At 40.2% G+C, this 25,705-nt stretch overlaps 1 long non-coding RNA gene across 1 annotated transcript; it reads right to left on the minus strand.

Annotated features, from left to right (window-relative positions):
* LOC116580485 lies at nucleotides 1–18,944 on the minus strand. The gene is made up of 3 exons (XR_004281675.1): nucleotides 18,718–18,944; nucleotides 9,238–9,396; nucleotides 1–2,903 (listed from the first exon to the last, which is right to left on the minus strand). It is a non-coding gene; the product is annotated as an uncharacterized LOC116580485 (long non-coding RNA).
* Between the last annotated feature and the right edge of the window lie 6,761 nt (nucleotides 18,945–25,705).

Consider the following 25,705-nt stretch of genomic DNA (forward strand, 5'->3'; position numbering starts at 1 on the left):
TTTATTTGGAAAGTAAACATGTTTTCTTTGGCTAAGCCTGAATCATTTAAATAAGCATATTTGTAAGTTCTGTAAATGAAACCATAAAATATATTGCCTAACAGACCAAATGTCCCCAGTGCTTAGAAAGTGGACATTTTGGACAGCATCAGTTGGTACTAAATGAACCATCAATGTCACTGCTTAATCTGTCACCACTAGTGTTTAGGTAGTAGAGTTCCCATCATATCTCTGCCATGTCATAGCAAAAGGAACAAGAAAGTCCACCAGAAGTACCACATTCAGAGAACTATGGATAACTTAACAGTGTCTATTTTTAGAGCTGTTTACAGCTTATTCATTTTGTCAAGGTCAGTACCAATCCTTGAACCACTGGGTATTAAAAGACATGGGAAACCACAGCCATTTCTAGGAAATAGTCATAGCTCATAGGTGGGGGCATAGGAGGCCTGGTTTATAACTTTCATTCAATCAGGATTTCCTGAGGCAATTTAGAGACTTCCTGTGTCCTTTTGGCTTTACAGATATTAATTAAGTATGCTGATAGACTCTAATTTCTGAGCTTGGGTGAGAGATGGGCAAGGTCTTCAAATAGAGGCATATATACAACTGAGCTCACCTGCTGGATTCACCAAATGGAGAAATCAGTTCTACAAAAAACTGTATGTTACTAAGCCCCATGCACAGTGGAGCAGGAAGTGTTTGTATTAACTTTGTGTTCATCTTAAGCAAACCAGAGATCTCCTGTTCTCCTGCCACAGTGTTGAAGATGCAAGGCTATCAGCAGATTGAAAAGAGCTCTGACATAGTATGAAGTGGTACCTTTCCTCTATATTTCAATACCTATAGCTAGGATCTACATCTTCGGTTTCCTCCTCCCTCCTGCCAGTCCCATAAGTACACAATCATGCTCTAAAGAGGAGCTGGCAAACTCTAGCCCATTAATTGAATCTGACCCACCAACTGTTTTGGTAAATAAAGTTTTATTGAATCTTGGCTATGCTCATTCATTTATGTATTTTCTGTAGTCGCTTTCATGCTGTAAGAGGAGAGTCGAATACTTCCAGTTGAGACCAAATGACCTCCACAACCTAAAATATATGGTACTTTACAGAAAAAAGTTGCTCTAGCATATGTCAAGGAAAATAAAAAGTACATATCTCTTATAGCACTAAGTCAAGAGAAATTGTTTCAATATGTATTATTTAGAAATTGAAGGGTACAACAGGAGAAAGAGTTAAAAGTGATTTCCTCTTGAGTAGGATTGGGACACTACTGGCTTTTTTTAAAATTTAAGTTTACTAATAGAATTAAATTTTTCAAAATAAGAATATATACTACTTTGATAAACAAATAAACATGTAAAACCAGAAGCAACCACAACACCCTTCCCTTTACTCCACCTTTCTCTGTAGGTGTCATTCTCTTTCTCTCTTTTCATACCACAATTTTTGGAAGGACATCTTCATACTTGCTGCTCCTTACAGTTCTTCATTCTTCAATTAAGTAAAACCTGATGGCTGCCCCCTCTGTCTAAGGAAATGGTTCTGGTCAATACTATCAACATCCTCCATGTTGCCAAATCAAATAAATGTCTTCGCCATCTTCTTATCTGATTCTCAGTAGCCCCCAACACAGTTCATTCTTCCTTCTGACGAATTCCTTGGAATACTTCCTAATTTTCCTCTCCCTCAGAAGCTCTCCCTTCCCACTATTCTATGCCAGCTCTTCTCTGCCACCTCAATCTTTTTGAATCACCTTGTCTCAGGGCTCAGCCTAGCGCCCTCTCCCACCCTATCTCACTCTCCCCACCTGAGCAGTTATCCAGTTCCATGAATCCAGCCCAAATCTTTCCCTCCACCACTTACTTGATAGTCTACCAGGTTTTTTAATACTTATTTCAAATTTATTAACTAAAACCAGAGCTCTTGATAACTTCCTAGAGCCCTCACCCAAGGCTCCTTCCACTGTGGTTTGCTTCATTTATCAAATTGCACTTCCTGGTATTTCAAACCACAAATCCGGCAGTTATTCTTAATCCCCTCCTTTTTTTCCCTATCTCTTTGAACTTCCCACCACTTTACCTTCAAAATACATCTCTAATCTGTTCTCCTCTCTCCAAGGTGACAACTGACATCTTAGGGCGACTAACCACCACATCTTACCTAGTCCATGTCAGTGGTTCCTGAGGGCTCTGTCAACCATGATGCCTGCCCCAATACTACTCATTCACCACAAAGTAGCCAGAAAGATCTTCTGAAAATAAACCAGTTTAACACACACTCCAAAGACTTCCGACTGCTTACACAGTAAACTCCAAACCCTTTATCATGGTCTACAAGGCCCTCTGAGATCCACCTCCTGCTTCCTACTCCCACTTCACTTCAACCTTCTTACCACTCATTGTGCTCAAGTCTCACTGGCCTGCTTCCAGTTCTGCGAACACTTCAAACCTTGTTCTGCCTCTGAGATTTGTACTCACCCTTCCTGGAACTCTTTTCCCCAGCAACACAGGGTTGCTCCTTGTTCTGGCCCCAAACAAGATTGTATTCTGACTGAAACTCATGGGGCAGAGTGGGGACCATTTGGCAAATCAGTCCACAGCTTAGGGGCTCACAACAACAATTTACTATTTCTTGTAATTGTGTGGAATTTCAGACAGGTCCCAGCTGGGTGGTTTTTCTGCTCCATGTGGTATTAATTGGAGCCACCTTCTCAGCCTCGTTCAGCTGGCTGCATGGAGAGATGCAAGAACACTTCATCCCCCCATCAATCCCAGGTCATTCCTGAAATGTAGTCTGGGTTGCACTTGCCAAATATTCCCTTCAAACGTTCGCTCAGAAGAGTCTTAGACCAGGAAAATGGCCATAACCACATGACTAGCACTTAACACAGATAGGGAACTAGAAAAAAAAAAAAAAAGTCAATTTAAGCATATTAAAATAATGTCTTTTTCCAAATAAACATATATGTTTATAACACACACACTGATACATATTTCTGAATAAATAAATATGTCAGATTTAGAGGCAGGTAAGTTGCCCTCTTCTTGCACCATTACTAACCAGCCCCAGTTGCTCTGTCTCTATGGCACCTCAGGCTCACTCTGGGAAACAGGGCTGATTAAAAATGATTGCACAAGGTAGAAAGGCCAGCTACCTTTGAGACTCTAACAGTGGGCATATCTTCAACTTCTTCAGCCAAATATTCCCATCAAATGTTCAGATTATCTCCATATATTAGCTCATGGCCTTTCTACCTAGAAACTGGCCCAGGTCCACTTTGTGATATCCAACACTTACTTCCAGACATGTGTTCTGATTTTATGCTCCCCTAGAGTTTCTCCACTTTGTGCCAGGCACTGCCATCACAGCTATTCTGTACTTTCGAAGTTATTCCATATTTTGTTCATTGAGGAGCAGATTCATTAATTTTGATCAACTATACATAGACCCTGACACCATGTGAAATGCCCAGAATTCTTACTTCCCTTGGGGATATCCAAATACTGCATGTTAATCTCCCTATCCCTACTGGAACCATCACCTGCCATGTACTCCTGTCTCCTTTGTTGCTCCATCCTGCCACTCAGCAGGGCTGCCTCTCATATTCTGAGGCTGGGCTTTCTCCCCAGTACTTGTCCCATGTCAGTGGATGAGTCTAGACCCAAGCCTTTTCTTAGTGTGTCCCACTGCAATGCAATGAACCTAATCAAGACTGGCCTCATTCTGACAAATAGGAGGTTTGCCACATATTCTCCAGTAATTTTTTTTCAATATGGTGGTATTAACTGCCTGGATACTTTAAATTTGTTTGATTGCCAGTGGTCTCTAGTCTGATTTTTCAAACTTGGCCACCTAAAGTCTAAAATTCACATTGATCGGGGGGGAGGTGAAAGGGGCTAGGAGCAGGGGGCTGGGAATCTAAGATGCCAAAATAAGGCTTTAGAGAGGAACACAGTACAATACCCATGACTATGGGAGTAATGCAAGAATCAGCAAAACCAAAAATAGTACAGGTCAACTGAACTACCCAAATAAGAATAGGAAATAAAAAAGTCAAATCCAGAAGAGGCAAAGATGAGGTTGAAAGTCTTGTAGAACTTACATGGCACATTCATCATCAAAGGCCTTGGCCTATTTATAATACAATGATGAGGATCCATTCAGTCTGGAGATATATTAGCAGTATCATTATTAATACTAATGAGTTTCCTCCAACTTTATGCAAAAATATAATACAGTATTAGAAAAGAAATGTGAGGGGTACCTGAGTGGTTCAGTTGGTTAAGCCTCAGAATCTTGGTTTCTGCTCAGGTCGTGATCTCAAGGTTGTGAGACTGAGCCCTACATGGGCTCCATATTCAGTACTGGGTCTGCTTTAGACTTTCTCTGCCCTTCCCTCTGTGTGTGCGTGTCATGCATATGCCCTCACTCTCTGAAATAAATTTTTAAAAAATTATCTTAAAAAAAAAAGGAATGTGAGCTTTATTATCAGATAGACTTGTATATATTACTTATTATTTCTTCAAAATTAAGATAATCTCTAATGTTACATGGAGGTTAACACTTTGTAGAGGCTACATAAATTGCAACAACCATTATGCAATAAATTCTAATCTTCTTGAAACAGAGACAAGTCTCACTTGGGTTATGTCTTCAGTGTGTGACAAACACTTAGCACATAGTAGGTGTTCAACATGTATCAAATGAAAAAAGTACTTGAGAGAATCTGGCAAGGAAAGGTGAATTCTGTTTTTTTGTTTTTTTTTTTGTTTTGTTTTTTTTTCTTTTCAGTGTAATAGTATTCATTGTTTTTGCACCACACCCAGTGCTCCATGCAATCTGTGCCCTCTATAATACCCACCACCTGGTTCCCCCAACCTTCTACCCCCCACCCCTTCAGAGTCCATAGTCTCTCATGGCTTACCTCCCCTTCCAATTTCCCTCAACTCCCTTCTCCTCTTCATCTCCCCTTGTCCTCCATGTTATTTGTTATGCTCCACAAATAAGTGAAACCATATGATACTTGACTCTCTCTGCTTGACTTATTTCACTCAGCATAATCTGAGTGAATTCTGTTTTTATTTCAATTCATATCTCTTTCACATAATTTTTCATGGTGGACTTTTAGTCCTCTACAATTTCCCTCTCTCTTTACATTTAATTTGGGCTTGCTCTGATCTAGTCTTTGGAAGTGGACATATCTAGTTTGCTCTTGGTTCTTAGAGCCTCACTGTGATGTTCATAACCCAGGATTATGTTTATTTGGGGGATAACCTAGGTTTTTTTTTTTTAATAAAACCTCTCATTTATTCCATTCATTATATTTTTAGTTGCTTTAATTATGCTTAATTAAGGACAATGACTCATCAAGATATGACCCACCTACAATATTTCTTGTTTTTCTTTCTTATAGCTGGTCTCCAAAATCAGTTAGTGTTCTAGTCCAGTACCTCTCAAACCTATGTCAAAATCTCTCGGAATTCTGGGGGAGGAACCCAGATGGCAAGGTGCTACTTCCAGAGATTCAAATCCAGGTAGTCTGGGTTAGGGTCTGATAACTAGCATTTCTACTAAGTTTACAGATATCGATGCTGATGTTTTTGGTCCATGGACCATACTTTGGCTAGAACTATGCTTGCGCTGTGGTATTATCCAACATTCCCCCAACATATAAGCATATTTTCAGTGCCAAATCTTTGATTTTTCTTTTCTATATGCCTAGAATATCTTTCCCTAGTCTTTTTTGTTCAGGAAATTCTGCTCATCTTTTGGGATCAAACTTAGTGTTACCTCCTTGGCAATACTTTCTCTGTCCCATCTTTTATTCCCAACGAATCAGTACTTTCTTGTTAGCTTTCTCCCTTGTCCCTTTCACCCAAACATCCTTTCTGTGTTTCAGTTTGCTTTTGTGCATCTGTTTTTTCCCACTAGATTGTGAGTTCACTGAGGTCAGAGCCTATATTTTTCTAGGACCACACGTCCTTCTCACTGACAGAATTTTGTATACAAAGACATTTGTTACATATTTGTTCTTGATTAAATTATCACTCCTATTTCTTCCTTCCTTAAGTTAAACTATAATTGCATTGCCGCTTCATACCAGAGGTTTTGTTCATTTCTTCCTTTTAAAAATATTATACACCAGATGGCACCGGAAGGCTTTAGTTTAATTCTCTAGGGACCTTGAGGGTATTAGGTAACTGCTATGCACAACAAGGATCACAAGATCACAAGAAGCACTGGCACAGTCTAACAATTATCACCCCCTTTAAAAGCCTTTGTCGTCCTCAGAGACAGACAGGCCAGTCATTAGTAACAAAACATCATCAACACATTTTCTAAATAGGAAGGATGTAGCCTGCTTGTAATGGAAAGAAATTGGACCAGTGAGACTGTTCACATAACCTACCTGAGCTTCATTTAAAGTCAGAACCAATCAAAGCTTGTAAATTAGCTTGAGATTCATGGGGAGTTAAAAAAAAAAAAAAAGTATCTCAGGGGTGATGAAAGCCTCTGATTTACTACTTCTGATTCCTTGAACTATTACATTAAGGAGATCTCATCATACCCCCATAAAGAAAAAGGATGGTCTCCCTCAAATAGTTTCATTTGTTTGGTTTAAATTTCTCATTTAAGCATTAGCATTTCTAGACAGAAGCAAGGAAGGGTTATAGGGAGCTAGGGGACAATCATGCATATCAGTCTTACATAATCATGCACCCTTTCTTACAAAGGATGAGCCATAATATCCTGTAAGCCTGTGTTTTTATGAGAACACCTGCCCAAGACTGATGGTAACATTTACCAGCAAGGATCCACTGAACTAGATACTGTCACATAATTAAGTCACATATCCAGGAAGTTTAGTGCTGTTGGCTTAGCCAGCTTCTAGAGTGATTGTCTAACAGATTAGCAGAGCCTATGTTCAAAAGGCACCAGTGGCTGGAGGACCGGTATCTACTTAAGAGAGATTGTAAAGACAAGAGTTCAGTAAAAGGTCAAATTGTCTCTCAAAGTTAGCCCTATGATGACCTTATTTGCTCTTGCAAGTTTAATGAAATCATGGATATTTATTTTATACTGCACATTATAATCAAATACAACTTCACTTTCTTGCTCAAATTTTCCACTATTTGGCAATCGAGACCTCTTTTGGTGGCTCCTATAACCCTTTGACATACCTCTATAGTTGGAGGTTTGTTGTTGTTGTTATTGTTGCTGTTGTTTGTTTTAGCACTTCCTTGTTTGCTGGCACTACAAGATTCTCTAGGCAATGTTGCGTATTTCCTGCCTCAGTCCTAGAGTCAGCCATTTTCCACGGAACCCTGATTCCCTTCATTGGTGAGTGGTAGTAGAAATACCATGTGGGTGCTGGGTGTCCTTGTTGCTACTGGGGTCTTACTGTTTCAGGTCTTCTTAGCTGACAGAGCAAGGAAATATATGTGTGTATACTAACTTACACATATACACATCTTTATAAGGATTTCTGTATGGAAGCATCTCCATCTGTATTAAGTTAAGCATGAGTTCTTACTAATGCCTCCAACTCTAATTCACTTTTACTTGCATCATTTTGCTTCTTTGTAAATTGCCACTTTAATAGTCAGAAACCTGGCTTCTACCATTGGCCATTACTTTATTTAGTCAAGTTCCAGTGGTTTCATAGTTTTTAGCCTGTATAGCCATGGTAAACAACTTCATCAACTCGAGGACATTGTTTATAAACAGTCAACTTTGCCTTTAATCTTAACAGTCTCTACTCATTTCCAGGGTGACTTAGGTTTTTTGTTTTTTGGTTTTTGGTTTTTTTTTTTCCCCTCTTACTCTCTTTATACAGATTCTTTTGTAAAAATTCTGCATTCCATACTTGGGTCTCCAACCCCCTAAATAATCACCTTTAATTTCATACATCAATGTTCACTCTTTATGCCATAAACTTCTATGGATATTGGCAAATGCATAGTCATGTATCTACAGTGACATGATATGATAAAAAATAGTTTTACTTACCTAAAAATAGTCCCCTGTGCTTCACATATTCAATTCTTTTCCCATCCAATATCCTGGCAATTACTAATCTGTTTACCTCATTTAGAGTTGTACCTATCTAGAATGTCATACCATTGTAACACTATAGTATTCCACTTTTTTTCAAACTGGTTTCGTTAACTTAGTAACACACATTTAACATTTCCTATGTCATGTGTGGCTTTGATAAATCATTTCTTTGTATTGCTGAATAGTTTTCCATTGTAAGGATATACCACCGTTTGTTTATAGAGTGATATATCGGAGAACATATTGGTTGCCTCCAGGTTCCAGTAACTATAACTAAAGTTGCTATAAACATTGCATGCACATTGTATATGTATATGAGTTTTCAAATTACCAAATTATTGGGAGTGTGGTTGCTAGGTCAAACAATAAGACTATGTTTAGCATTGTTAGAAACTGCCAAACTGTCTTCCGAATTGTTTATACCATCTTGCATTCCCACCAGCAATAAATGAGAGGTCCTCTTCCTCCACAACCTTCCCAGCAATTGGAGTTGTCAGTTTTTAATTTAAAAAAAAAAATTAGCCATTCTAATAAGTGGGTAGTGGTAAAATGGATATATTTTTAAAAGTAGATAAATGTTTTATGGTAAGATTTTTTTAAAAATGTTTAAAGGCTCATTGGAATTTTTTAAAATAAGAATTCTCCTAAGTGTATATTTCCCTGCTTATATAAAGAAATCATTAGTTTCTTGATGGGAGAAGGAGCATTCAATTGTTTGGTAGTGCTTTGGTTCTTGTGCCAACATCATTGTCATCAGCTGGGAGCGTGTTAGAAATGCAGAATCAGGGGTCTTAACCCAGACCTACTAGATCAGGATCTGCATAACAGGACTCCCAAGTAAATTATGTACAAGCACGTATGAGAAGCATTGCTCGAGAATTATTATATCACAGATTCATAAAGGTGGAAGGGATCTGCCGTTCGGCAGGTAAGGGAACTCTCCTAGAGCTTGGTGTGCTGTGTGTGGTTTGTGTGTCCTTGTTTGTATGCAATACTCTGTTGCTAATCCTCTTGAGTACATACTTTCTCAAGGAAGGTGACATTTTGCTCCAGGTTATGCAATCAATTATTGAAAAAGACAAAAAAATAAGCCTAGTGTCATCCCTCAGTAATGTAAAACAATATAAACTCAATCTGAAATCATAGTGAAAGTCATTGGGAAACTTATACTTACATTACACAAATTCAGCGTGAAGATAATTTACAAAGCCCATCAGTTGTATAAGTGAAGCAAGCCACCAGTCATTCCTGGCTGAGTATTCACTGAGCAGAAGGCATGCTGTCACTCACATTAAGGTAAAGCACCTGGTCTCCATTTGGCCTCCAGGAAAAACTAAAAATAATAATAAGGAATCTTTTATTTACCAATACTAACTATGCAGCTGTGAACTCTTAATCTTACAATAGCACTTAATCACCAGCTCACAAGAACATAAATAACCCCCAGGGCCAAGGATTGATGTAAACATACTAATGTGAGCTCCTAGTGGCACAGTGGTTCAAATCTGTGGCTGCCACTGGAGAGAGGGGAGAGTTCAATCTACCCCTTCCTCAGCTGGGAACAGATACCCTCAGACAGTGCTCAGCCCCAACTCCCATGTCTTGATGAGGTTTGAGATGCAACACCCAGGGACCCCCCCACCAACCCCAACAACCTAAGGTTGGGATGTCCTCAGGGACACCTAGAATGTATTCAGCACTGCTGGTGTGAATCTGGGAAGCAAAATCCAAAATCCCTGATACACACAACATGACCCCAAAACAGCCACAAAGGATCTGGTTAGAGATGCAGACTCTTGGGTTGTACCCCAGATCTGCTAAGTCAGAATCTGCATTTTAACCAAATAACCAGGTGATTTGCATGCACATGAAGTTTGCTGAGTACTGGTATGGAAGGAAATGCACTAAGGGACAAATACCCAGGTGAAGGGAAAGAAAAATTCTTCCTCTATCCTTCAAGTTCATTTAACTGGACTAAGAATTAAATTTACCTGAGTTATAAACAGGAGGGGGGAAAGAAAAGTTTTATTACTATGTGTGCAAGGAGGCCCAAGATCGAAACTGAGACCTAAAGAATAGAGCAAGGTAGGCAATTTTTATACTTTTCAGACAAAGAGACAATAAAGTTGTGCACAATTCACAATACAAAGAAAACTTGTGTTTGGGAGTTTTAATTAGTCAGGAATTTGGGCTTATCACAAAAAGTGACAAGCGTTGTTAATATAGGCTTTTTGGTTCTAAATTTCCTATTTGAGGTGACAAGGATGTTTCTTTACCTCCTGGTACGGGGTTGGGGGGCACCTTTCACGTGGAGGGGGTTATTCCTTACTTTTAGAGGAGGCTCTAAGTGTCCTTCTCACACAGGCTGTCTCTTAATAACTTTTTAAAAGTAGCCAATATGCCAAAGTGACACATTCTGGAGTAGCCTGCCCTTTGTCCCCACACAAGATATGCTTTGATGGTGAGTAACTTGTATTTCTACCCCATAAGCCTTATAACTGAAAGCCATTAATATAGACATAGATAGCAAGATGTAAAGAACAATTCTAAGATTAAAGAGAACACACATTATTTCTAGGAACATAACTTAATTGCTAATACAAAGATGGCTATTGGAACGGTGAGTTAGGAACAAGGTCCTCAGAGACCACAACGAGAAATTAAAACAAATTGCTTGCAGCTTGTTTGTTTTTCAACTTCATCCATCCTTGAGAAGTGCCCTGTTCCCGGGAAGCCCACCGAAGTTACTCAAGGGAGGAGATGTCCAGGAACAAAGAAAATCAGAAATTTCCTGGGAAATCGCACTGTTAAACAAATGCCTTTTAAGTCCTGCTTGAACGATTACAAAGTTGTGCTCAGTTCCTGTGACTGCTTCCAATTGTAAGAATAATTGACCAAAAGGTTTCTGGCTGGCAACGTAAAGGGGCCCTGTCATTTGTGTTAGAGGAAACAGTTCTTTAAGAACTCGCTTCCTGGGGCACCTGCGTGGTTCAGTGGGTTAAGCCTCTGCCTTCTGCTCAGGTCATGATCTCGGGTCCTGGGATCGAGCTCTGCATCGGGCTCTCTGCTCAGCAGGGAGCCTGCTTCCCCTCTCTCTCTCTCTGCCTAGCTCTCTGCCTACTTGTGATCTCTCTCTCTGTCAAATAAGTAAGTAAAATCTTAAAAACAAACAAACAAACAAAAAAAAAAACAAACACAACTCACTTCCTGTGTCCTTACTTACTACAAGTAATAAAAACCACTTGCCTAAACCAGAAGACTTGGGGTGGTCGATTGGCAGATGCACCCCAGCCAGCAAGCCCTTGGAGTTTGTGACAAAATCAGATTGGGCTCTGTCACTAAGCTTCAGCTTCTTAGGCCTAGTAGCCATTTCAGGGGGTCACAAAAAGGAATGCATGACATAGAAGCACATAGCATGGTGTCTCTCCCATGGAAGTACTGAATTAATATTATTTTTCTAGATTATTGTGTGAAATGTCTCTTCTTCAAGAGTAGAACAATGATTTCTAGTTTCATCATTTGTGTACATCTTGTGAAATTTTATTTACATAAATAAAAAATGTATCATGGTATAAGAACCCCCCCCCCCTTTTTTTTTTTTTGGTTGTTGCTAAAGTGGATTTCGGGGATTTGAGTATATATTGAATTCTTTTCACAGTTAACAAAGACTGGGGGTTGAAAGCAAAGATTATTTGTGGCATGGCTCAAAGGCCAATGGAGAACATCTAGAACTCATAAGAAGAAGCTGTCCAGGCATCTCCTGTGCTCTTTCCTGGGTTTTTCTGGTAGAAAGTATTGCTTTGTCCTAGTGGGTTCCATTGAGGTTTGTTAAGCCCCACATTGCATCCTTTAAGCCTCCTGTCCCAGTCCCAGCTACAGAAACACTTTAAAAACTGCTACAAGAACTGTGCTAGGGGATTATTAGGGGCTTTCCGTCCTATCCTCCTCTTCAAGCTTTCACTTTTATCTGTCACCAAATTCCCATTTGTTTTCAGGGTTGTTTGTTTGGGTTTTTTTTGTTTGTTTATTTATGATGCAGTTGAATGGTCTGGAATGAGACGTGACTGGGTTTAAATCACGGTTCCTCCATTTGCTAGCTTTTTTACAGACAGTAGTTACCAAGACTCTGTAAGCCTCCATTTCTTCTTCTGTTAAATGGGGATCGCACCATCCTCTGAAGTTGTGGGGATGAACTAAAATTATGTACGCAAAGTGCGTAGCTAAATGGTTCATAGAAAATGTTCAGTAAAAGGGAGCTCCATTGCAAGGATTTGTTTCCTCCCTGAGGAAGCTGCCTTCTGAACCCCCTTCTAAAACCTCATTACATTCTGGGGCGCCTGGGTGGCTCAGTGCGTTAAGCCTCTGCCTTCAGCTCAGGTCATGATCTCAGGGTCCTGGGACCAAGCCCCACATTGGGCTCTCTGCTCAGCGGGGAGCCTGCTTCCCCCCCACTCTCTGCCTGCCTCTCTGCCTACTTGTGATCTCTCTCTCTCTCTCTTTCTGTCAAATAAATAAATAAAATCTTAAAAATAAATAAATAAAACCTCATTACATGACAACCTGAGCCATCGATGCCCCATCCTAGTCTGAGACTGGCTACCCGCACACTGCACCTGGCCCTGATCTCAAAGCCTCAGGGACGTGCTTCTGAGTGCAGTTCGTTTGAAGTGTGTGTATGGGTTCTTTCAAGAATATTTACAAAATTCTTGACCTTGGGAACAAAAATAGGAAGTGAGAACTACATAGCTGAAAATCAAGATTTTAGAATAGTGCTTTTAGCATGAAGCATTAAAAGACACTGCCGATGTTTGTGGAAAATTGTCAAAGTTGAGGAAAGCTTTAGTTATCAGTCTATTTCAAAAAGAAAAGGCAGTTGAGCAAGTACACCTATTTAAGGAGAAATCCAAGGAGTAACTCACCCAAGCAGAGGTAAGCCCCAGCTTTTGATGGAGCAGCTTTAGAACTGATGGACTACTGAAAGGATTGCTAAGAAATATGTATTTGCTCTCTGCACCCCACCTTTCTCAGCATGTAACTTCTAAGACCCTTGGGATTTTCAAAGTGATAAAAGTCTTATTATATATGAATGAGATGACTGGTGGTTGGAGCTCCTGGTCAACCTCAAGATGTGAACTGGTTATCAGGTTAACCAACCAAATAATTAGAGGGTTGACCTTTCAACCCCCTCCACACACATACCACCCCTATACCCCCAACCCTATACTCTAGACCTTCAGGCCTTTGTAATGAATCATACACAAAAATTCTACTCAATGGGGTTTGGCAATTCCTGGTTGGTGAAGATGAAGAGGTGTTGGGAGGGTGGCAAAATTGGAGGCTATGAAGCCCCACATCCTTTCCCGCATACCTTTCTGTATGCATCTCTTCCATCTGACTGTATATTTTTATAATAAACCCGTAATCTTGTCAGTAAACTGTTTTCCTGAGTTCTGGGAGCCACTCTGGCAAATTAATGAAACCAAGGAGGAGATTGTGGAACCTCCTGATTTGCAGCCAAGTCAGATGGAAGTTGGGAGTAACCTGAGGACCCACCCCTTGAGACCTGTGTCGAAGTATGCAAGGGAAGGGCAGTCTTGTAGAACTGAGCCCTCAGCCTTAACCTGTGGGATCTGACCCTCACTTCAGATGGATAGTGTCAGAATTGAATAGTAGGAACCAGATGATGTCTGTAAAGAATTAGAGAATTGCATGGTATGGGAAAATTCCCGCAAGTTAGGAGTACAGAAGCATTCTACGGGGAGAGTTCCGAGAATAAAGGTAGAAGCAGAGGACTTTCTTTTATTTGCCCTCAGTGTGCAAAGAAATTAGGGAAGAGAGTTTTTCTACTCAAAATGTCCATCTCTATTTTTGATGCCCTAGTGGGAAGAAGCACTACAAGAATGGCCCCTGTCACATGCTGAGTAGAGGTCAGCTGAGCTTTCCTGTTCATTGGATGATGTCCCCTAATCCAATATTACATCATGACCTTCCCTTACATGAGCTATTTTGGTAGATAGAGATAGAGCAGCAGAGACAGAGATATTTTAGTGATAGAGCAGCATCCCAGGCTTATGAGGAGAGGATCCCTGACCCTCTACCCATCTTTAGTCACATCCATTGATACAGGACACTTTGGGTATCCTAGCTTGGTACCAGGGGATTGTGAGCCAAAGGAAGCAATCACACCTCTTTTGAACATACATGCCTAATTTAATCAGATGTCTGTTTTAAAAGCATAACTGCTTAACCAAGAGTGATTTGGGAGGAGAGGAAATATAATCTTCTAAAGTTGAAAGAGGCAGATTTTCTGTTATGTCCGCATGGTGTCCTGAGCACACTTCCACAGGAAGTGACCACAGTGGTATCCTGGGCTGCCTCACTGGCTAATACTGACATATGTGACAGTGTAGCCAGCAGCAGCATACAAAATGACTTATCAATTATTTTGTGGTGCTCACCCAAAATCTCTTTGGATACCATATCTCTTTGGCCTATATCAACTGGCTGCTGTTTAAATTTTCTGACCATCAAGCTGAAGACCTCACTCTCTTAGTCTTCTGCTCATTTGATTTTTCAGTAGGAATAACCGGTCTGTTTAAAATAAAGTAATATAAATAATTTGAGTAATGTCTGCTTGATGACCAAACTAATATTCTGTGAACTAATATCACTTTGTATCTCAGCACATTTTTAAGTCCTTTCTTTCCAGCACATGGAAGAGTTATAATACAGTGTAAAATCTTGGGAAACACTTCCTGTTCTGAATATAGATCAATAAAATACTACTGTCCATTCCTGAGAGCCAGAACATATGTGATTTAAATGAAATCCTTTCCTGGCATGAAACTGGCAGTGATGGAGTTTTCTCTTCCTGCGGTGCTGATCAGAAGCCAGGAGTCAGGGGTCATGACATACTATTCCAAATCCTACATGTTGTCATCTTATAAATTACACTGCCCACTGTTGATGGACAACTCTGTCACCTTCTCTTCCAACACCATTGACCAGTAAAACATAACAGATCTCTCCATATCTAAATACCCTCCCTAGCTGGGCTATTCAGGATCACTGTTCTCTTCCCTTTGACGACAGAGTATTTGTACAATCATCCCTTTGTTATTTGAACTTGGGCTTCTACAGCTGAATTTTCATTCTAGTTCTGTTTTATACTGACTGTGACATTAGACAAGTGGTCTAACTATTTTTGGCCTTGGTTTCCCCCTGTGTGAAATAAGGCATAGCAGAATGTCTGGCAAGATAACTGCCGATAATTCCACCCATTCCTGTACACACTCCCATGTGCCATTCTTTGCTTCAAGAAATGGAGTTTATTTCCCCTTGTCTTGAATCTGGCCTTTGAGTTGCCTTTTTCAAAAGATTCAACAGAATTGATGCTGTGTCATTAAGCACCTGTGAAAGAGCTACAGAAAATCGCTGGCAACATTCAACACTGAAGAGAGCTTTGGCTTCACCGAATGTAGATAATTCTGCCTCATCTGTTTATTGGTTGCATGAATATCAGTGATGCACTCACTTCAGAGTCCATTTTCTCATTGTGTAATGGGGTCATTGTATTAGACCTCCCTGGGGCACTGTGAACTGGTCAGCAGAGTATCTGGCACTTAGCCCATAGTCAAAAAGTAACAGTTATTAATATAATTATTAAAACATGCACCTCATCTCTCTGTTTCCTTCTCCTTCCCTGCCCTCAAAGGCGCGGAGGGTTATATTTTATATATAAGTTCTTGACATCTTAATGTAGTATAATATGAAGAATTAGTCATAGTACTACTAATTCTCTTCAATGTAGACCTCTTCTCAGTTTAGAAGGGCTTCTGTATTTACTATTTGATTTTTTAAAGTCCTTAGTAATTTGGGAGAATAGCATTAGCTTCATGTGTCAGCCTCTGCAGCATAACAAATCATTTCCAACTTAGTAGCCTAAGCCAATACCATTTTATTGCTTATGATTCTGTGATTTGGGGACGTGGGCTTGGAGTTCAGAGGAGGTCAACTGAGATGCTTGAAACACAGGTAGATGTTGACCTGGCATCACTGGAATTGGTAGATCCAAGATGGCCTCACTCCCATGTCTGGGCTTTGGTTTTAGCTGTCAACTGGGTGTCCTGGTTCTCCTCCACATGATCACTCTCCCACCAACAGGAAAGCCTGGGATCCAGAAGAACACAAGCAGAAGCTGTCAGGCTGCTTTAGGCTCAGGCTGTGGCCTCACTGCTTTCCTGTGCTGTTAGTTTCTGAATCTGGAAGGAAGGTTGCACGAAGCAGAAGGAATGCCCCAAACATGGCTCCCTCTGTTTATTGCCTTGTTTGTGCTCTTGCTGGGCCGGCTCTCACTTGCCCCTTTCAGGTCCCTTGGCAGGACTAGGGGCTGAGGAGATTCAGAGGTTCCGGGAAACACAGACCATGCAGGTTTTGGCTGTGTATGAAAGTGCTTTATTCTCAACAGAGAATAATAAACCCTCTCCATAGGTGCAGAAACCGACATTCAAGAATAAAAGTGCAGGGCGCCTGGGTGGCTCAGTGGGCTAAGCCGCTGCCTTTGGCTCAGGTCATGATCTCAGGGTCCTGGGATCGAGTCCCGCATCAGGCTCTCTGCTCAGCAGGGAGCTTGCTTCCCTCTATCTCTCTCTCTCTGCCTGCCTCTCCGTCTACTTGTGATCTCTCTCTGTCAAATAAATAAATAAAATATTCAAAAAAAAAAAAAGAATAAAAGAGCAATAGTAAGTGGACAGAAAGAAAACAAGCTTCAAGTTTTCTGACTTTCCCATTCCCATGAAGAAAATTCGCATCACTTCTCATTTACCCATGTGTTGAGAAGCCTGAGCTTAACTGTGAACTATGATGGGAACCACTTGGAATACTGGAAACAGAATAAGGAATCCACTGAGATGCGTGCAGATGTGTGGACACTGATCTCCACAAGCAGAGGCAGCAGGTCTCATTCTGCTGGACAAGGAACCCAAGAAAATCAGCAGATGATCTGGATATTGTGTTTGTCTGAACATTGCCCGTTTCGACAGCCTCTGAACATAATTTGAAAAAGAAAGACAACATGAAAACAACAACAACAACAACAACAACAACAACAACCCAAGCTATTATCTGTTGCATGTGATCGATAACCACTAAGAAGTTTTTGGAGATCCCAAACATCTCTTTTCCCCACGGTATAATTTCTGTGTGAATTACATGGGTATATATCTTATTTTTTCTTTTATTTTGCCTTTGTGGCAAGGCTAATGTTTATTGTATTTTATAAATATTATTAGTTCTAATATCTTCAGAAACATTATAATCTGAAAATAATTTATGAGAAAATCTTCATCCATATTTATAATCAAGGTATCCATGCATTAGTAAACGTGGAAGAGGATATCATTTTCATGACTTAGTCTCCTTGGATTTGAATTTCATTGCCTTGTAAAATTCAAACCTTGCACTGTATGTTTAATTCTTCCTTAGTAAAAGCCGGCATCCATTTTTAAAATCTCCCACAGAGAAGGGTTCAGATTTCTTTTTCAACTCCTTCGTGTTCAATTTTAGTTATGGGGAAACATTCAGACACAAGACAAAAACAAGATATTTTCATTCATCACGCATTTTAGAAAATCCATTTTGAACTCCTATTCTCTATTGCCAGCATTTCCTGAGGTAAATTTATTCTGTATGCTCCTTGGTCTGAAATAGTTTATCCCCTCCAAACATCTGCCAATATTCAAATTCATGCTGGGAGAAAATATTTTGGAAGCAGGTGTACAAGAGTAGAACTTTTCCTTTCTTCCCTTCTAGGTTTTTTGGATGGTCTGATGATTATATTGACATAAGAGAGAGTGACAGGAAGAAAATTAATTTATTTTTGCATTACAGATGCCCATAAAATATGAGACTCAAAGAAATGACCAAAGCAGGCAACTTTTATAACTTTTAGATAAAGAAACAAAAAATCTGTGAAGAACTGACTAAACAAAGAAGTTTGGGCTTCAGGTAGCAAGTTAGTGAAGGAGTCAAGTTTTATTTAGACAACCTTCTCCTCCTAAAAAATCCCCTAGCTCTCATGACGAGGTTATGTCTCTTTCTGCTGATCCAGGGAAGGTACCCTTCACATGAACAAGTTATTTGCTGCTTTCACGATGACAAAGGAAAGTCAGTGTGTCCTGCCATCACCTGTTTCTTAAGTAACTTTAATTCAAAATAATCAATATGCCAAAGCGGCATATTTGGGGGGTAGTCTGCCCTGAGTTACCTAATACTCATCTTCTCTGTGAGGGTCTTACTTACAATTCCTTTGCTTTTTTTCCTTTGGAATCACTGAAACCCACAAATAGATTTAGAATCCAGTTTCAGAAAGAATCGGGAAGGTGCCAACTGCAGACAGGATAAGGTTTGTACAACTGGGTTAGAGAGCACATTTCATAGATGAGAGAGAACTGATGGCTACCCTCAGTACTCTAGTTGCTAATTAGTGTTCAACAAAGCCACATCAGAATAAGCAGTTTGAGATAATTGCTTTCAGGAGCCCTCTAAGTGCATCCCTTAACAGCTGACTTTGCTCTGCACGATGTTGGGTGTTGTTGGGGAAGAGAACATCAAACTAAGAATGAAACACAAAACACAACAAATAAACAAGAAATACTTTGTAAAAACTTCCAGTTCCTCTGAATTGATCACTAGCTCCTTTTGAACCAATGTGTCGGATCTCGCTGTGATTTCTTGCCTGCGTTTTCACAGCTGTTAAAATGAGAAGGACAATTTCCCCTTTCGATTACCTTGTTATAACGTTTGAGATAGCCAGTCAGTGCTCTTGGATTGAGAAACCGAAGTACCCAAAGATTACACAGCAGGCAGGCTTGGAGGGCACCAGCCTCAGTGAAGAGAAAAAGGAAAGGAAAGGAAATGAGATTAAGCTAATCCTACTTTATCTCCAATTCCACTAATGATTAGAGCTGAGTTGCAAACAGATGAATTTTCTTTGACCTATATAGAGCTTGAAAAAAAATTGAGGTACATTTAAAAATTGGAAGATGTCTCATCAAAATCTGGATTTTTTTTTCTGGCTTCTCTAAAAAAATAAAATAAAATAAAAAACAAATAAATCCAGAAGACTGGGAACAGTGGGCCAAGCTCCTCCCACTTGGCCTCTGTGAACAGGAGCTGTATGAAGCTCCTTAGATGCAGCATGTGAATGTTCCCTAGTGTGTCATAGGCCACACCTGACCTACCCCCTGCATCTATGTTACCTGTCTACACCTTGCAGATACTGGAGTGAGAATCTCAAGGTTTTTTCCTTTTTTGTTTTGTTTTGTTTTGTTTTAATAAAACACTAATACTAAGGTTACAAGAATAGGATCATGACACTTCTGGGAGTCCTAGTATACACTAGAGCCATAGTGCTACCCCAGAATACTCCCCCAATTCTTACTTTGCCCCCCCCCCCGGTTTCCTGTGCTATTGTAGGGCAGTTCTCATGGCAGTGTTGCTGCGGATAAGACTGGGACTCAGATGAGCTAATTTTAGGAAGAGTTTTGACATGCGTGCTGACCTAGCTCCTGTCACCACTCTTGCTATCACTACCAGCAGCATGACAGAGAGAACTAAGAGGCCCTGGGGCACTATTTGCCCCAGAGGACTCTGGAAGGCCAGGGAGCCCATCCCCTCCACCACAGGGCTACCTCCTTCTGGCTCTTTCTGAACAAGGACAGGAAAACAAGTCTCTCTGTTCCCCTGTACGATGCTAATTTCTGCTCTGGAAACGCTGGCCTACTGTTGGCCAGCTGCCCACCCCACAGCCCTCTGGCCACTGAGCACACTCTCTCAGGCCAGCCTCCCTAAGTCCTTATTGTGGCTCCTCAATGGCTAGGCTGAGGGACTTCTGTTGCAGTCACCCATCTGGGCCTTTCTCCTCCCAACTCCTGAGGAGAGGAAACCTCTCCCCTCCCATGTCTCCAAGCTCATTCTCATTTCTGGTCATAGAGCAACTAATTTGCCCCTCATGAGGAAAGCTCCATGTGCTGGTTTTACTGTCTTGTCTCTCAGCTTCAAAACTACTCTTCTAAACTCTGCTCTGTGATGCCAGGGCTGGGTCTTTGCAAACCACATGTATCAGGATTTAAGCACAGAAGAAGAACTGGTAGGAGATAAATATATAATACACAAGTGTATATAATCATATACACTTAAATGATTCATGAATCAGGGAGCATGCCATCTAGCAAGTAAAAGGAGTCCCCACATATATGTACATTTTAATATTTATTTATTACAAGGAACTGGCTTAGGCCATTGTGGGGACTGGCTAAGCAAGTCTGAAAATTCAAACTGTACTCTGTGGGGCAGGCATTCCGAAAGAGAAGCTCACAGCCAGACTAGAACCTGTAGGCATGAACCAAATATCCACAGGAGAGATTTCTTCTCTCTGTCTCTCCATGTCTCTGTCTCTGTGTCCCATTCTTTCTCTCCTGGGAAGCATCAGCCTAGCTTTGAAGGCCTACCAAAATTACCCAGGGTCATCTCCCTTACTTAAAGTCAAATGACTGGGGGCTCTTACTACACTTGCAAAATCTCTTCAGAGTGACACCTAGATAAGCATTTAGGTGAGTGGTTGGAACCAACCACCTATCCAAGTTTACGCATGGAAAAATCTACAGTTTACCCCTTATCAGCTTGGTACCTATACACATGTTCTCAAACCATGCTTAAATCTCTAAGACAATAAACAGTCACAATTCTGCCAAACATGATACAAATGTTTTGCAAACAACCACAAACCTGCAAACCACTCTCCCAGAAGAAAATGTAAAGTTCTTGGGTGACATTTGGGCTTCTCATTCTCTTTTGGTATTCGCCAACTTTAATACTGAGTGAGGTCCACAGTAGACTATGATTAGCATATTTATATGTTAATAGTTATAAGAAGAAAGACAAAAATATTTCATACATATGCACACATAGACAAAAACATATTCATACATACACACAAACATATTCATATCAAAATAAGGAAGAAGAGCTTATAACTATTACAGTTGACATTTTGCAACTGATTGCATAGTAGCCAGTGTTGATAGCTACCATATAATTCCACTGCCCATATTTCATATGCCCCTTGCTCTTGGGAAGCATGTTAACTGGCTGTGATTCTTTGCCTAATGGAATACCCAAAGCTTCATTACTAAACTGTCTGGGCCATTAGCAGTCCTTCCTGAACTAGATTGTTATAGTTCCCCATTGACTTCACTCACAGGACATGGTGTTGCTAAGAGATGTTCTGGAGGATCTTCTATATCCTAGATGTTCTCCTCCTTACTCTCATTATGTGATAGCATTCCAATGTCCCCTTGGTAATCAGGATCAATCCCCCTAGCTAGTCCAGCTGCCCCCTTCTTTCCCTGTTGGTTCATGGGCAGGAAGGGCTTAAACTGGGTACATTGCCATCTTAACTTTCAGCTCAGTGGTATCATGGTTGTGTATCCAAATGGAAGAATTCTTCCCCTTGGAACTAAGACCTCGTAAGCAGAGCCTATGGTTGCAGAGATTTAAAAAAAAAAAAAAAAAAAAAAAAGTTTGTAGGGGCTTCCCAAAGAGTAAATCCACTCCTATTTCTACCCTAGATTCCTGAACCTGTGATTCTTGACTATGGAAGAAAGCTCCACTTGTTGAACTCTAGAGCACATACAGTCTCCTAGAGAACTTTGCCTTGCCCTGCACGGTATTGCCACCTAACTAGTACCATAACCAAGTCTTTAAAAGATCACATCTCTTGGGCGCCTGGGTGGCTCAGTGGGTTAAACTGCTGCCTTCGGCTCAGGTCATGATCTCAGAGTCCTGGGATCGAGTCCCGCATCAGGCTCTCTGCTCAGCAGGGAGCCTGCTTCCTCCTCTCTCTCTCTCTCTCTCTCTCTGCCTGCCTCTCTGCCTACTTGTGATCTCTCTCTGTCAAATAAATAAATAAAATCTTTAAAAAAAATAAATAAAATAAAATAAAATAAAAGATCACATCTCTCTTATGTCAAAGCCAGCTGCTTCGGGGTGATAGGAAACATGGAAAAAACAATGGCTTCTATGAACATGGGCCAACTTCTGTACTTCTTTTGCTGTGAAGTAAGTTCTTGACAGAATTGCTGTTGTGTGGAATACGATGACAGTGGATAAGACATTCTATAAATCTACTGATAATAGTTTTGGCAGAAGGATTATAAATCCATACCCTGAAAGCCTATTTAATCAGAGAAAATGGTGTATCCTTTTCCATGATGGAAGCTGTCCAGTGTAATCAGCAATCCACAGAGTAGCTGGCTAATCACTCCAGGGAATGGTATCCTATCAGCTCTTCAGTGTTGGTTTTGTTTCTAGCAGACAGAGAAGTCAATATCAACCATAGCCATATTGATGTTGTCAGTGAAGTCCATGTTGCTGAACCTATATGTAGCCTTCATTTCTGCAACCATGACTACTTTGTTCATGAGCCTACTGGACAATGACAGAGGTTTTTGGGGGGAAGGGCAGATTGGTATCAAAAGAATGGGTCATCTTCTCCACCTGATAATTAATATCCTCCTCTGCTGAGGTGACCCTTTACACAAATAAATATCTTCCTGCCCTCTGCCTACCTAGAGAGGTCTACTCATATATCTCTTCCTCAGACTTCCTTGGCACAAATTTTCTAATTGTGTTTCTTCTAAGTTTCTGGCCAACTAGCCAAATTATTGGCCACAGCCTATGAACTAATATGCACTCATACTTCCAGCTATTTCTCTTTTCAAACAAGATGAACACTGCTCAAAATTTTGTATGCAGGAAGATTTTCTTTCAACACTACCCTTCTGACCTGTCCCATCTATTTCTTTTCTAGTAGCATCATGATCAGCTGGCCAACACCTTGGAGCTCTGTGAGTCAGAGTATTCCAATTACTACTTTGGCTCCACTGTCCATTATGATAGCCACAGCCACTTGTCCTTGGTGATTAGTATCTTTACTTTACCCCTGACATCTCAGGGTCTCCTTGTTCCCATTGCATCTAGGAATCTTAGTTAAATAGTAGTGGTTCCTTCAGAAAAGAGTCACCATAGAATTTTCAAGGAATCTTTACAAACTTATTTCTCACAGTAATATGAGAAAAGTGTGTCCTCTTGCCCTCCAAAAACAGGTGATTAGGTCTCCTGCATGATGCATACACTCTCACATTCCAGTCTTCCTGTCGTTGGATACTTTTGTCTGCAGTATACCAGAGCAGTTCTGGCATTTTAACTTTATTCAGTACAGCCCACCATTGGCTCCATATTTAAGAGAATCCTTCCCTCAAAATGTTGGAACCATTCTTAGACTTTTGAGCCAAAATAATAAATCCAGAATCTTTGCTTAAGGGGCTCATATCAATAAATTTAGCCTGATCCAATTTTATATCTCTTCCACTATAATCACAGGCCTTAAGTATTCATTCCTACAAATATTCTACAGGTTTCTGTCTATATAAATGTTAAAAACCCTGTCATTCTTAGGTGTGTATTGACCTCCTCACAGGTAACTCTTTGTACCTTGTCCTTTGGTTCTTGCTGGGACATGAGTCTAATTCTAAGTCTGAAAGCAAACTGGGTCAAGGTCTTCAGGAGAAGGAATAGTGCCTAGAAGGGGAGGCCATTATAGATTCTGCAGACAAAGGAAGGTTGCACTCCTTGGATAAAATAGAGGAACTACTTCTGCTGCCAAAAAAGACTCAACAGGATTTAGGGGCTGAAGATCCCAAACTTCATAAAGGTCTTCTTTCATGTTCCCATTCTAATTTTCAGGATCTCATTTCTTCCTAACCAGAAACCTCAACTTTTCCCTTCCAACTTTATTGAGATTATACCTGACATATCACATTATGTGAGTTTAAGGTGTACAATGTGATTATTTGACACATGTATATGTTATGGAATAATTATCCAATAAGTTTAGTTAACACATTCTTCACATTTTGTTGTTGTTGTTATGGTGAGAATAATTAAGATTTACTTTCTTACCAACTTTCAACTATACGATACAGTATTGTTAATTATTTTCACCATACTGTATCTTAGATATCCAGAACTTATTCTTCTTATAACTGGAAGTTTGTATCCGTACACCAACATCTCCTCATCCCCCTGCATCCCCAATCTCACCCGGCCCCTGGCAGCCACAAATCTATTCTCTGTTTCTATGAGTTTGGCCTTCTTAGATTTTCCATATGAGTGAAATAATTCAGTAATTGCCTTTCTCTGTCTGATTTATCTTACTTAATGTAATGCCCTCATGGTTTATCCTTGTTGTTGCAAATGGTAAGATTTCCTTTTTTACAGACAAATAATACTCTGGTATGTATACACTACAACTTATTTATCCAATCATCCACTGATGCATGTTTAGATTGTTTCCATGTCTTGTGGAAGTCTCTCTATTTATTGCTGGATTTGTATGTAGTAACAAAAGCTTGGACTTTTTTTATGTAGCTGAACTTGTGTCAGCTGGGTTCCATTTTTGAAAGGGATTTGATCTAGAGCTCTATCACATTTTTAAGTTAATGCATTGCCTTATTTAGGAATAAGAAAGAGGTTTTAGAGGTCAGTGCTACAACACTACAGATCAGCTCTAGTCAGCTGGCAGTGGCTGCTTGGGGAGATGAATTAAGAAATCTAAGGCTGTGTATGTACTTAGTGAGAGGGACAATAAACTGGTTAGCCATGTCCATGATGAATTCAGAGATGTAGAAATAGACATACCACTGATCTGTCATTTCTGGCCTAAAATTCAGTGCTTGGCAATGTTGCTAATTCATTTGTTATTGCCTGTTGGTAAGTGTTTAGCAAAGAGAAAAGGGCAGGTTTTTGGTGGTCATCATTAACAAATACTGACTTAAGTGCCTATGTATACATATAGTCACATATATAGTTGCATTTATACAGTTACAACAGTAAAGGAATTTTCCCTTTCCCCTCCTCCAGTATAGACAAAGGTCACAGATTTAAAACATCACCTGAAATTAGGGGGCACTTTGAGGGCCCAATATATTGATAGGAGGAAAATATCCAAGCATATAGAAGAGATACTTATGAAATGAAATACTTAATGAAAGAGTTAGGTCAAGTTTAGAGGAAACTTCTGGCTTCGGTTTAGAGAAATTGACCATCTTTCCACATTAAAATAGTTTGCAATATTGTCCAGGGGACAAAAAATTTTTCTTTTGTATTAGGGAGGGGAAATAATGCTTCAACCATCAGGTTCCTTCACCCACACTCTGGGTGGTGTTCATCAATGTGGGCGGTAGCTTCCTGCTATAGGACTCAGAACAATCGGCCTGGGCGAATGACGAATGTGCAGAGCACCTGTTAAGCAAGCACTTCTGTGTGTTTAGTCAGGACACTACAGAGGAAATAAAAACCCAAAACATTTAGGATATCTACACAGTAGATAGTAGATAGCTAGACCACCTGAGGTGGCCTCCTTGCTCTCTGACATTCACTTCATTAAAAATTGTGTGTCCACACCTCTTATGTTCAGGAATGATGAGAACACTTAGGAAAAAAGATGCCCCTTTCTCTTGGCTGTTGAGGGCCTCATGCAAGAGAGGAGAGAGATGTTGGTAAGAAGGTAAGTAGATGAGAGA

Source organism: Mustela erminea, chromosome 1 (assembly GCF_009829155.1).
Source record: "Mustela erminea isolate mMusErm1 chromosome 1, mMusErm1.Pri, whole genome shotgun sequence".
NCBI classification, from domain to species: Eukaryota; Metazoa; Chordata; class Mammalia; order Carnivora; family Mustelidae; genus Mustela; species Mustela erminea.